The sequence below is a fragment of the Ixodes scapularis genome, unplaced genomic scaffold (genome assembly GCF_016920785.2).
Source record: "Ixodes scapularis isolate PalLabHiFi unplaced genomic scaffold, ASM1692078v2 PGA_scaffold4__175_contigs__length_147842914, whole genome shotgun sequence".
NCBI classification, from domain to species: Eukaryota; Metazoa; Arthropoda; class Arachnida; order Ixodida; family Ixodidae; genus Ixodes; species Ixodes scapularis.
The window spans coordinates 59,285,391-59,299,198 of NW_024609879.1; positions in this window are offsets into that span (position 1 = coordinate 59,285,391).

Below are 13,808 nucleotides of genomic sequence, written 5' to 3' on the forward strand. Positions count from 1 at the left end.
CTGATGACTCGCTAACCACAAGTAAAATATTGTTACGTGGATATTATAAAGAAGTAGCAGACACGTTGGAGTTCCTAAGAGCGAGGTTTGACCTAAACTTTTTAACATCGTGCTCAAAGAAATTACTGGTAAGGAAACTTCTGCTTTCGCTGTTTCCGGACCCAGTGTTTCGCCTGTACCCTTATGACCCTACACAGAATTGCAGAACGAATGTTCTAAAACGAGTCATGAAAATGCAAATTCCTCCCAAGTGCAAAACTTTCTTTTACAGATTTCATTCACATACCATCCCAGTAAAAGAGTGGCTCGACTCCCGCGGCATTGGAGTATACGGAACCACCAACTGTCGTCTTTGCCAAACAAATGAAATGTTCACGCACGCTTTCGTTTTATGTGTAGACGCTGTCTTTTTTTGGGACGTTTTCAAAAGGACACTAAAAAAGGACTTTGAAGTGGTTGAAAAAAATTTTCGGCACTTACATTTTGCGGAAAACATGGATACAATCCAAGATGTTTTAGTTGTACTAGGACTTTATAGCTTATGGAAGACGCGAAAAGTAGATACCGAAGCGGGAGCTGCAAAGCCCTCCTCGGTAAATTTTAAACACATAGCAATTCAAGTTGACCACAGAATACTTGCAAGCCAAGAGAACGAAGAATGGAAAGAAATAGTTAAAAACCTCAGTCAGTCGCCAGATATTGTATAACAGGCAACTACTCGTGGAGAACATATTGTCACGGGTGGTGACCAATAAATAAGAAATAAACAGGAAGAAATAAACGTTTAGTGTGGCGAACTTGTGCCAAAAAAAATAAAAGGGTACAAAAGATAATAACAGAGCGTCGCGGGCGTCGAAGTCGGCGTGACAGCAGAGTCGAACGCTGGGACGAGACTGACTCCGGCTTGCCCACGGAGCCGCTTTTGTACACACGTTGGCTTCTGGAGCATTCGACGTTGAAGGTTCGACGCGTAGAACATTCTGACCTCGAATCAGCTAGACAGTTCTCGATTTCACCAGAACATAACATTACAGTGTTAACAAAAATGTATATCCCCGGCCAGGAATCGAACCCTGGCCCTTCGCGTGGGAGGCAAGCGCGATAACCGTTAGGCTACGGCCGCGCTGCCTACTTGGCGCGCGGCATTACTCCCCCCTTAAAAAGTGCATCGCTCCGATGCATCCCAAAACAAAACAAAGCACATAAAAAGAACGGCGAACTAAAGAGTCACTTCAAACACATAAGATTCACAGTCCTATCGAGCGTAGTACGGCTTCAGGCGCACGACGTGGACGACTTGCGGTCGTGGTGGGCGGCGTGATGATGTTCTTGTTCCGTCAGGCATCACCTCGCAGTTCAGCTCGCCGACGCGACGAAGTACCTTGTATGGTCCAAAGTACCGTTTCAGCAGTTTCTCACTAAGGCCGCGGCGACGCATGGGCGTCCACACCCACACCCTGTCTCCGGGCTGGAAGTGAACGACCCTGCGACGAAGGTTGTAGCGGCCCGCGTCGATGCGTTGCTGGTCTTGAATCATGAGTCGGGCGTGCTGGCGGACTTCTTCGGCGCGTTGAGCAACGGCCTGGGCGTCGTCGCCTCTCATTGTCAGATGGCTCATGGGGCAGCATTGCGTCCAGCATGGTCGTTACCTTCCGACCATGCACCAGCTGGAAAGGGGTGAATCCAGTGGTCTCCCGAACCGCCGTATTGTAGGAAAACGTGACGTAGGGCAACACCTCGTCCCACGTCTTGTGCTCTACGTCGACGTACATAGAGATCATATCGGCGATTGTCTTGTTGAGTCGCTCGGTCAGCCCGTTGGTCTGAGGTTGGTATGCAGTGGTTCGACGATGGCCGGTGCCGCTGAGACGAAGGATCTCTTGCCTCAGCTGGGCCATGAACGAAGATCCGCGATCTGTAATCAGAACTTCGGGAGCGCCGTGCCGGAGGACGATGGACTCGATGAAATACTTGCCGACTTCCACAGCAGTCCCTGAAAGAAGAGCTTTCGTTTCGGCGTACCGCGTGAGATAATCTGTGGCGACGATGATCCAGCGGTTCCCCGACGTCGAAGGCGAAAAAGGACCAAGTAGATCCATTCCGATCTGCTGGAAGGGTGTAGTTGGAGGAGAAATGGGCTGCAGAAGTCCGGCCGGCCTCGTCGGTGGTTTCTTGCATCGCTGGCACTCGTGGCATGATCGTGTGTATAGGTGGACGGTCTTGGGGAGCTTCGGCCTGTAATACTTTTCACGAATACGGGCCAGTGTCCGGCTGTAACCAAGGTGTACAGATGTCGGGTCGTCGTGGCAGGCTTGGAAGATCTCCTCTCTAAGGTCACTCGGGATTACCAGCAACCACGGTGTGTTGTTGTCGCCGAAGTTCTCTTTGTAGAGTACACCCTGTCGGATGGCGAAGGTCGGCAGTACTCGTGAGAAGACACGTGGCACGGTACCCCTGCCCCCTTCCAGATGCTCGATTAATGCGCGCAGCTCAGGATCGTCCCGTTAACGTCGTGCCATATAGTCGGTGTTCACTGCTCCTAGGAAGCACTCGTCGTCATTGTCGTCGCTGCAGCCGGAAGGGGTTTCGACGGGGGCTCTGGACAGGCAGTCGGCGTCGCTTTGCTTCCGGCCTGACTTATAGACCACTGTCATGTTGAACTCTTGTGGTCGAAGACTCCATCGAGCGAGGCGTCCTGACGGGTCCTTAAGGTTCGCAAGCCAGCAGAGCGAGTGGTGGTCCGTGACTACACGGAACGCGCTCCCGTACAAGTACGGACGAAACTTCGTTATTGCCCTGACGACCTCAAGGCATTCTTTCTCAGTCGTGGAGTAATTTTTCTCCGCCTTGGACAATGTCCGACTTGCTTAGGCGATGTCTCGCTCGATGCCTTCTTGCACTTGGACTAGTACTGCGCCCAGTCCCGCGTTACTTGCGTCCGTGTGAATTTCTGTTTCCGCATCCTGGTCGAAATGTCCAAGCACAGGAGGAGTCTGGAGTCGTCGTTTCAGTTCGTCGAATGCCTGCTGTTGCTCCTCGGCCCATTCAAACTTCTCGGCGTCCTTCGTGAGATTCGTAAGTGGTGCGGAAATCCTTGCGAAATCCCGAACGAAGCGTCGATAATAGGCACAAAGTCCAAGGAATCTTCGCACGGCCTTCTTATCTGTCGGCGCTGGCAATGCCGCGACGGCGCGAGTCTTCTCGGGGTCTGGGCGGACGCCTTCGTTACTAACCACGTGGCCAAGGAACTTCAGTTTGTCATAGGCGAACCGGCACTTTGAGGGCTTGAGTGTGAGTCCGGCGGTCTGAATGGCTTGAAGAACAGCTCTGAGTCGTCTCAAGTGGTCGTCGAAGTCAGCTGAAAATACTACGACGTCGTCAAGATAGACGAGACAACTCTGCCACTTCAGCCCTGCCAGTACGGTGTCCATGACACGCTGGAAAGTTGCTGGCGCCGTGCATAGTCCAAAGGGCATCACCTTGAACTCATACAGTCCTTCCGGCGTGACGAAGGCTGTCTTCTCTCGGTCCCGTTCGTCGACCTCGATTTGCCAGTAGCCGCTCTTCAGGTCCATCGATGAAAAGTATCGAGAGTGGCGCAGCCGGTCTAGAGTGTCGTCGATGCGGGGGAGTGGGTAGACGTCTTTCATCGAAACCGTGTTGAGCTGCCGGTAGTCCATGCAGAACCGAAGAGTTCCGTCCTTCTTAACCAGGGGCCCTAAGCTGGACACTTGGCGAAGAGGTGGGCGAGAAATCTGGCGGCCGTGATTGGCCGACGCCGCACTTGACCTTGGCGCCGGCCAATCATAGCCGCCAGATTTCTCGCCGTCTTTCTCGCCAAGTGTCCAGATTAGGGCCCCTGCACGACTGGAGAGGCCCATGGACTGCTTGAAGGTTGGATTATGTCGTCATTCAGCATCTCTTGAACTTGCTGATGGATCACCTCCCTTTCTTTAGCGGAGACTCTGTACGGCGATCGATGCACAGGGCGCGCGTCGTCCTCGGTAACGATGCGGTGCTTGGCAACTGCGGTCTGGCGCACCTTCGACGACGTCGAAAAGCAGTCGCGGTATTCGGCGAGGAGGTTAACCAGCTGAAGCCGTTTAGGGTCCGGAAGCTTAGGGTCAATGTCGAGCTGCGCTGGCGACGTACTGTCTTGCTGGGGCGGCGAGGATTCGTCAGTAATCTCGGTAATTTCGGCGGGGTTTCGGAGTTTCTCGACGTGGCCCACGGCTGCACCTTTCGTGAGGTGTTGCGTTTCGTTTCGGAAGTTCGTCACGAGAGCCACAGTCCGCCCATCCTGAAGTTCAGCTACTCCCCTTGCGACGCCTCTGCCTCTTCCCAGGAGCGATTGGAGGCTTTCATCGAGGAGAACTTCGCCACAGGAAGCTTCATCGATCCCGACAAGTACGAAAACACTCGACCGCGGTGGTAGGTTTACGTGGTTTGCGAGGACTCGGACCGTGGGTGACGTCGCTTGGGGTTCCTCCGCTGGTGGAGCAGGTTTTCGTAGCGTCGGCCGGTTTGTTCCGAGGTCGATGACGGCGCCATACTCGCAGAGAAAGTCCATTCCGAGGATAACGTCCCTCGAACAGTCTTGCAGAACGGCGAACTTGACAGGGCGCGTTTCACCGTGGATCTCGACGCGAGCAGTGCATCTCCCGACTGGTGTGATGAGATGTCCTCCGGCGGTTCGTATTTGGGGTCCTTACCACGGCGTCATGACTTTTCGAAGGCGGCGGGAGAGCCTCCCACTCAAGACTGAGTAGTCTGCTCCGGTGTCCACGAGTGCCGATGCGTTGTGGCCGTCGATGATGACGTTTAGGTTGTTGGACACCGTTGCAGGGGCGTCGTAGCGATGCGTGGCGTCGGGAGAGTGGGAGCTCTCCGGCGTTCTCGGAGGCTCTTTACTCGGGTCGTCTTCGGCAACGGCACCTCCAGGCGTTGCCGCACTTAGTTTTCCCGACGAGATAGGGGGACAGGCTGTCACGGCGCGACCGACGGAAAGGCGACGCGGAACGTCGGGGGGATGGAGAACGGGAACCTCGTGGTGCGGTGGGCGCTGGTGACGAAGGGCGACGGAGGTATTCCTCGATGTCCCTTGGTCGTTCCCCAAAACGAGGTCGATGGTCGTTTGAAGCGAATCCTCGCAGGCCGAGCTGGCGGTAGGGGCATCTCCGGTAAACGTGGTCAGCCTCCCCGCAGTGGAAGCACACCGGGCGTCCGTCATCCGTGCGCCACACGTCGGTCTTTCGAAATCCACGCTGCTCTTGGCGCGGCGCGTACTGCGGCGAAGAGACCTCTCGTTGGGGTGCAGATGGGTACTGCCGAGCAATAGGAGGCTGCGGACGACGAACAACGGCGGCATAGTTCACAGCTGGTGGTTCCGGTAAGCCGTCGGCGAAAACGTCTGGCTGGAGCGCTTGCTGGACGTCTTCTCGAACAATATCGGCGATCGAGAGTTAAGCTGGACGTTCGGCGGCAGATATCAGCTTCTTTAGTTCTTCACGGACGATGTCACGAACTATTTCTCGGATCTCCGGAATATTGGGGCTGAGGACGCAGCTTGACGGCGTGGGTGCAGCGACGGCAGGAGCTCGATGGAAGTGAGCGGCTCGTGCTTGCAGGGCCCGTTCAATGTTGGTCGCCTCTGTTACAAACGTTTCGACGGTGGTCGGCGGGTTGCGGTCGAGGCCTCCAAAGATGTCATCTCGTACGCCTAGCATCAGGATCCGCAACTTCTTTTCGTCGGTGGCTTGAGGGTCGGTGCGAGTGACCAGGCGCAGGACATCCTCGACGAAACTGGTGATGGTCTCGTTTGCGCCCTGGGTTCTCATTCGAAGAAGGTCCTCGGCCCTCTCCCGTCGATACCGGTTAGTAAAAGTTCGCCTCAACTCATTCTTGCAGGCGGTCCACGAGATCAACGAAGTTTCCCGATTCTCGAACCAGTGCCTGGCAGTTCCTTCAAGCGCGAAGTAAAGGTTCTGCAGGCGCTGGTCGTCCGTCCATCGGTTGTGCTGGGCCACCCGCTCGTACTGTTGAAGCCAGTCCTCGACGTCTTCGTGGGTGTCCCCGTGGAATGGCGTCGGAGTCCGGGGTGTGACGGGCAGGTAGATGAAGCAGGAGCGGCCGGCGTCTGCGACTGGTTGGCCATCGTCGTCTTCTTTGGCTTCGGCTTGTCCAGTAACGAATCGTATTCAGGATCCTCTCCCTTGATGCGCCGGCTGGTCCGAGTTTCGGGTTCCGCGGGGACTGGTCTCCTCACTGGGCTTGGAACTGGACTTCCACTGCGGGCTCTTGGAGGGGAACGCTGCACGGGCATGCGGTAAACAGCACCTCCACCAAAATGTCACGGGTGGTGACCAGTAAATAAGAAATAAACAGGAAGAAATAAACGTTTAATGTGGCGAACTTGTGCCAAAAAAATAAAAGGGTACGAAAGATAATAACAGAGCGTCGCGGGCGTCGAAGTCGGCGTGACTGCAGAGTCGAACGCTGGGGCGAGACTGACTCCGGCTTGCCCACGGAGCCGCTTTTGTAAACACGTTGGCTTCTGGAGCATTCGACGTAGAAGGTTCGACGCGTAGAAGATTCTGACCTCGAATCAGCTAGACGGTTCTCGATTTCACCAGAACATAACATTACAGTGTTAACAAAGATGTATATCTGCGGCCAGGAATCGAACCCTGGCCCTTCGCGTGGGAGGCAAGCGCGATAACCGCGAGGCCACGGCCGCGCTGCCTACTTGGCGCGCGGCAATATTACCGTAGCAAGATGTCTCCCTTGCTAAGGTCACGCAGGTGCCCTACCACCTTATTTAATTTACGTATCGCTTACTTAAAAGTTTTTGCGTCATTGACAAAAGTCGTCACCTGTATATATTGTACATAATTTGTACAAAATTGACCACTGTTGATATTGTGTAAAAAGATGTAAATAAATGTTTCAAAAGAAAAAAAAATTGGCGATTTGGTCTTGGTGGTTAACGCGCGATGCATGTGATCGTGTGGTCGGTGATTCGAGTCCCGGTAGAGGAAAGTTTTTTATATATTTTTTTTTACTGTGTTTTTTATTTTCTTTTAATAGTTTAAATATTTTCTATGTTTTTTGCAGTTGCCGGCCACTTACTTAAGGGTAAAAATCACGCAGAATGTGAAAATAGGAACTGCGAGCCCAAATTTAAATTGATGCAATGCACAAACCGTGGCCCTCTTGTTTTGCCGGGATAATTCGCTCCCTCCGTGCTAATTTCTGGGTCAGTGTAGAAGGCAAATAGCACAAGTCCTTTCAACGAAGTAAAGAAGGTAATAATAATGGGAATATTGAGAGCAAAATCAGCAAATGTGTAAGTGGTCAAACTGACACAGTGATAACTGACACAGTGACACAGCCGAAGTTTGTCTGAAGGTGGTCAACTTTACCCAGTATTAAAACAGAGATACCGCTATTTTAAGGCAGTTATTTAACTGAGCTCACAGCGCGGTACGTATTAAGCACATCTCTTATTTTTCTTACTTACAGAAAGTAGTACTTAATTTTCTTCTGGTACATCAGTGATATTTCCCTCGCCTGCCGCCTGATTTTACTTATCGAGGTTGCGCTCCGCAGTTTTACTTTTTTATTGGGCCTAGACATGTTTTTATTCCTGAGATCCAAGAACAGTGCGGATAATTAAACTAGCTTTCAGAAACGGCATTGTTCGGTATTAGAACATTTATGTTCTAATGTCTCCATTGGTCGTAACAGTGCTGCAAGCCCTCTGCTGGGTGACTTTCACCTCGTCGGTTACGCTCTTCAGGACATTATCCAAAGCACAAAAATGGAGCCCTTTCAAGTGGTAGTTGAGTCGGGTAATGAAAGGTGGTCGCTGCGTATGTGTGCTTATTCTGCATAGAGTTCCGCAGAACTAAGTGTGGCAGGCATTGGAGTTGCGGGGTCCTAAAGAAGTAGCGCCATTGCCTTCTCTTCGTGCTAGCCGGACAAAAATAGATGCAGGTGACCAAAACCTCACAAGGCTATTAGATGATCGATGTCTGTTACCATAATAATCGCCATTTCGGCACCTTGAGATCTTCGAAGCCTCGACAGGGTCGTTTTAAACCAGCCACACCAAGACCGCCATGAAGCATCATCCTACTGAAGGCGTTCCTCGCCAATATAAACTTTTTCGGCACTGTGCGTGCAGTAAACTTCTCAATCACGCTCATCTCCACAGATCTCTTAGAATGATATTGTTCTTATTGCCTATTCGAAAACGATACATATTTTAAAGCGATAACTTTATTCTCGACACTTAGAAGAGATTTCGTTCCTTATACCTTGTCGTCGCCATGCAGACAAATTGAAAAAAAAAATTCAGTCTTTTCACTTTGGTGAAGAAGGAAGACCAGCGAAGCTGTACTGTGGTGGGAATGAAGCAATGGCCGGCCGCAAGTCGCCAAGCTAGAGTGGAAAGGCTGGAAAGGTGGCCGGAATCTATTAACTACGGCGGCAACCAAACAACTGGCAAGCCGGTTATCTGGTTGCCGTCGTTGTTTATAGATGGCGGTAGCTGTCAAGAGTTTTGTGTTATCATTCTTTTGCTGGCGGACACGATACTGGCACAACTAGGTCTCAACAGCTCCGCTGTGAAAACTTTCTCTTCCTTCCCGCGATTAAAGGGGAGTCGAGACTTCCCGCTTCCCGTCCGCCGTGCCTCTCAAAGAGAGCCAAGAGGGCACCCTTGGCGTCCCGCCGAGAACTGCGCGACGAGGGTAAAATTATCGTGACGTCTGCTTGAAAGACTTGTCTTCAAACATTACTTGCGTTATGGGAAATCCTACTTTGAGAGTATTCATTTGCTACGCGTAATGCTGAATGGCTTTAGAGACTTCCACCGCGCTTGCTCACTGACTTCACGGATCTCTTGCGGCATCGTCAGTGACGTCCACGACGCCAACTACGGCAGCTATGAAAATTAAACACGTTGTACCTCCAACCTCTAGTATTCGTGACGGCACGATTCCACCCGCATTTCGTGACCGTGCTACCCTATTGAAACTTCCATCAAGATACGTAATTTGGGACACTGACTGCCAGTCAGCAGCCTTGGAGGAACGTGCCCTGATGGCCCATCAGATGACGTCTGACTGCCACTTCAAGGAAATTTCATCAACAAGGGCAGCATTTGTGTAAGAGTAAAGCTATACGCACGCATAAATATCGCCAAATGCCTCGACAAAACAAAAAGTTCAAAAAGCTTTGACTGCACGTCAAAGCTTTTTGACCTACAGTCAGAGAAAATCGATGTACAATCAGAATCGCCACCAAGCCATCTTGCTGGCATTTCGCGGCGGCCGACCGCCACCAGAAAACCATAAGAAAGCCGACAAGCGGAGTCTGACTGGAGTTTGATTGTCGGTCAGAGTAACTTGTTGGCCAATCAGACATGCTTGACCTACAGTCAGGCACAGTCAGCGGTCCACTAGAAAACATTGACTGCCAAACAGGGTTACATTGACGGATTTTTCATTCAGGTATAGATATCGCTTTCATGTCTTCGTAATTTTTGGCAAAAAATAATTTTAGAGCGCAGCTCTTAGGGGCCCGTTCCCGGCTTGAGCGGCGTCGGCGTCGCCGCCGGCGTCGCCGTCGCCGTCGGCGTCGGCGTCGGCGCAACCAAGGTCATTCCAAGGTCACTTGACCCCCAAGGTTATCCCAAGGTCACGTGACCCCAAGGTCACCCCAAGGTCACGTGACCCCTCCCCAAGGGTCATCGGGGGTCACGTGACTCCCCAAGGTCACCCCAAGGTCACGTGACACCCAAAGTCACGTGACTCCCCAAGTCACGTGACCCCCAGAGTCACGTGACTCCCGATGACGTTATCAGTGACGTCACTGATAACATCACCGGCATCCGCATCGTCATCGTCATCATCACTGATGACGTCACCGGCATCCGCATCGTCATTGTCATCATCACTGATGACGTCATCAGTGACGTCACTGATGACGTCACCGGCATCCGCATCGTCATCGTCATCATCACTGATGACGTCACCGGCATCCGCATCGTCATTGTCATCATCACTGATGACGTCATCGGTATCCGCATCGTCATCGTTACTGATGACGTCATCGGCATCGGCATCGTCACGTGACCCCCCTAGGTCACGTGACCCCCACCCAAGGTCACTTGACCCCCCCCCCCAGTACCCTTCCCTCCTTTTCCTCAGGAGCTGCGCTCTAATTCGGCGTTACAGGGACTTGTAAACGGCTTTCACTTTTTAAGTGCCTCAAAGTAGCGACACCGCATGTGGTGACGCTCCTTGCAGGAAACGTCTCCATAAGGTACTCGCCACCAGCGAATTGAGATTTGCACACGAAAAACGGAGAGGTCAAGGAAAATTGTTCATTTGATCAGCAAAAAAAAAGACCATACGGCGAGCTTGGTGCGACTTCGCAGGATTCCGTGACTTTAGGTGGCAAAAAAAATGGGAGGCGGATTAGCGCTTTGTCTAGTCAATCGGGAGAGTCGCCTGAAGTGCCCATGCCGCAGAGCACGTGGCCTCGGCAGGTGTCCAGAGCGAAGAGCGAATATTGTGGAATCACGTCCGCCCGAGCTGCGTTTACCACCGTTTCATTCAGAGCGCAGCGATTCGAGTCAAACGAGAAAGCCAGCGCATAAGAAGGGACGCTTGTGCGCACTGCCCTGTTTTTGGCGGTATTATCTGTGTTACGTCCATCGACCTTTCAGCTTTGCACACCCTTTCAGCTGCAGAGAAAGACGTAGTTCAATGTCAAAAAGAAGTCACATAGACTGAGATCCGGCAAAAAAGGAGGCTGGGCACCAGAGGAATTCCTTTTAGAGCGCAGCTCCTAGGGGCCCGTTTCCGGCTTGAGCGGCGTCGCCGTCGCCGTCGGCGTAACCGCGCGGTGCATCATGGCAAATGTCCCATAATGCACCGCGCGAGCCCCCCACCGGGGTCACGTGACCTCGTGGGGGGCACGTGACCCCCCGAGGTCACGTGACCCCCCGAAGTCACGTGACTCGTCTGAGGTCACGCGACCCCCTCCTCGAGGTCACGTGACCCCCGAGGTCACGTGACCCCACGAGGTCACGAGACCCCCGCCGATGTCGCGTGACCCCCCGATGACGTCACCGGCATCCACATCGTCATCGTCATCATCACTGATGACGTCATCATCACTGATGACGTCATCATCACTGATGACGTCACCGGCATCCACATCGTCATCGTCATCATGACTGATGACGTCACCGGTATCCGTATCGTCATCGTCATCATCACTGATGACGTTACCAACATCCGCATCGTCATCGTCATCATCACTGATGACGTCATCAGTGACGTCACTGATGTCGTCACCGGCATCCGATCGTCATCGTCATCATCACTGATGACGTCATCAGTGATGTCACTGATGACGTCACCGACATTCGCATCGTCATCGCCATCATCACTGGTGAAGTCATCAGTGACGTCGCTTATGACGCCATCGGTATCCGCATCGTCATCGTCACTGATCACGTCATCCGTGATGTCAGTGATGACATCATCGGCATTGGGGGTCACGTGCCCCCCCAAGGTCACGTGACCCCCCCTGTTAGTTGAACCCCCCCCCAGTGCCCTTTCCTTTTCCTCTTCAAGAGCTGCGCTTTAATTCGGCGTTACAAAGAGTTGTAAGCGGTTTTCACTTTTTCATACGGTAGACTAGATAATATTTTTTTCCTAACAAACATTGAGTGATGGAGATTGCGGTGTGACATAGGCCGCTTTCGTGGTGTAGGATCCAAGTGCGTGCATCACCGCACACTTCCCGCCATATTTCTGAGGCTTTCAAGGACCTCCAGATAAAACGTTTTATTGAGATTTGGTCCTGGTGGCACAAATTGTGTCCGGACGATCCCCTGTCTGTTAAAACACCGCTGAGCCTTGATTTCATTATTGTTTTTTCGGCACAACGTTGCAAAACACTTTGTCGGTAAATTTTTTAACGTGCTAACTTTATTTGAGATGGTCTGAAGAATCGCGTAGCAACGTGAGCAAATTCAATCTTACATCGAGTCTACTGCAGAGGTTAACCTAATTCCCATGTAAAGATGGAAAAGACAGCATTGCCGATTATCGTACAGTGTTGCCAGTTTCATAACTTTTCTCTCATATTTTTGTGGTGGTGTCTGGTTCAGCACAAAGGAACTGTTCTGGTAAAACATTACTAGCTTTCCAGGCACCGCGAATGTTTTGTGAGGCATAGGGCATAGGTGGCATAGGGTAACTTTTTTTTAATTGCGGCATTTACGTCAGTTGGACGTTATTATTTAACTTAGTTTAATATTACAATTTGAACACTTCAATTTAAGTTAAATTTTTAGTTGTATAAATGACTGACACTGAAAGAAGACCCCTAAAAAGACAATTTGCTTCTCCAAAATAGTTGGATGACAAGGGATCGTTTATTAAGGAACCTTCCTGCTATATTTTAAATGGCGCCTGATGTACAAGGCTGCTTATTCTGATATGAGTCACTTATAAAATTCGGTCGCTTTTGAAAATAAATATATCCTTACGCCTAGTTCAAACGGCCATTGACATGTTCTCAGCGACTGTATATTTATAATGATAACTAAAATTTCGGTATTGACGCATTCTCAAAAGGCCTAAGATTAAATTTATTCGCGTCCAATTTGCCTACGAGATTCAGGGGCAGTATTTCGAGAACCCGATTATTTTTTTTATTTTGTGCGAAACACCATGGGCGCCTTTAAACGTGTGACACATAATCGTGTGTGATGGGTTCCCGCGCGGCGAGGTAGCCGACCGGAGGCAGACTGATTTGTCAACGTCTGAAAATCGCCTGAGAAGAGATCACTCGTGGTTGTCTGTCGCACGACCAATGGCACCTGCTGGTTTCTGTAACGAATAGCAGAAATCCATGTGTGTCTAAATTGTTTTTTATATTATTTTATACGGACCCTAAGAAGGCTATACATATATCTTGCTTTTACTATTATGCTAACGAGCCACGGATTGATTTAGAGCAATAAATAGTTTATAGCAAAACATTTTAGAACACTTTAAGGGTGTTTGAACGGAACAAAACAGGTTCTGTTTTGTTCAAAGTTTGCATTTGATAACCTTCAGCAGCAACGGGAAAGCAAGGTACAGTGACAACAACACGGCTGCATGAAGTAGAACTTACACCCTCTTGTGAAAGCCAGACGTGGACCTCTATTTGGCCCACCTGGGGCAATGTGAGGTCATAATATCGCACTGCTTTTGTAATTCGCGAATGTCCGACACAAAAGAATGCGACTTCTTATTAATGCTTTAGCATTAACTTCACAATAAGAATGAGTTAAGTTAAATTGTGCAGGATCAATTCACTGCCATTCAAGTTAGGGTGCTTTTTTTAAAATTTAATATGTTATTTCGAAATTTGGAATAAATTGTCAATAATTCAAAGTGCTTAACTCTAACAAGTTGTCTAATTATAAATATCAGGATAGTAGGTAGCCTTAGTGAGAATGTTGACAACATGCATAAAAAATCATATACCTAGATTTCGACATTCTGCTTCACTGAAAAGGACGATGAATGCTTTTTGAATCAATAAGTTTTAAAATATACCACGTGTTCGCGTGTTTAAATTCATAACTTGATAATATGGACGGGGGAAATTCTATTTACATCTGCAAACGCTTATTAAGTACATATTAAAACGTTTGTAGCAGATTACACATCTCAACACGAATATAATATTTAGGTTAACTTTCATCGAAATACTACCGTATTATCGAGTAAATT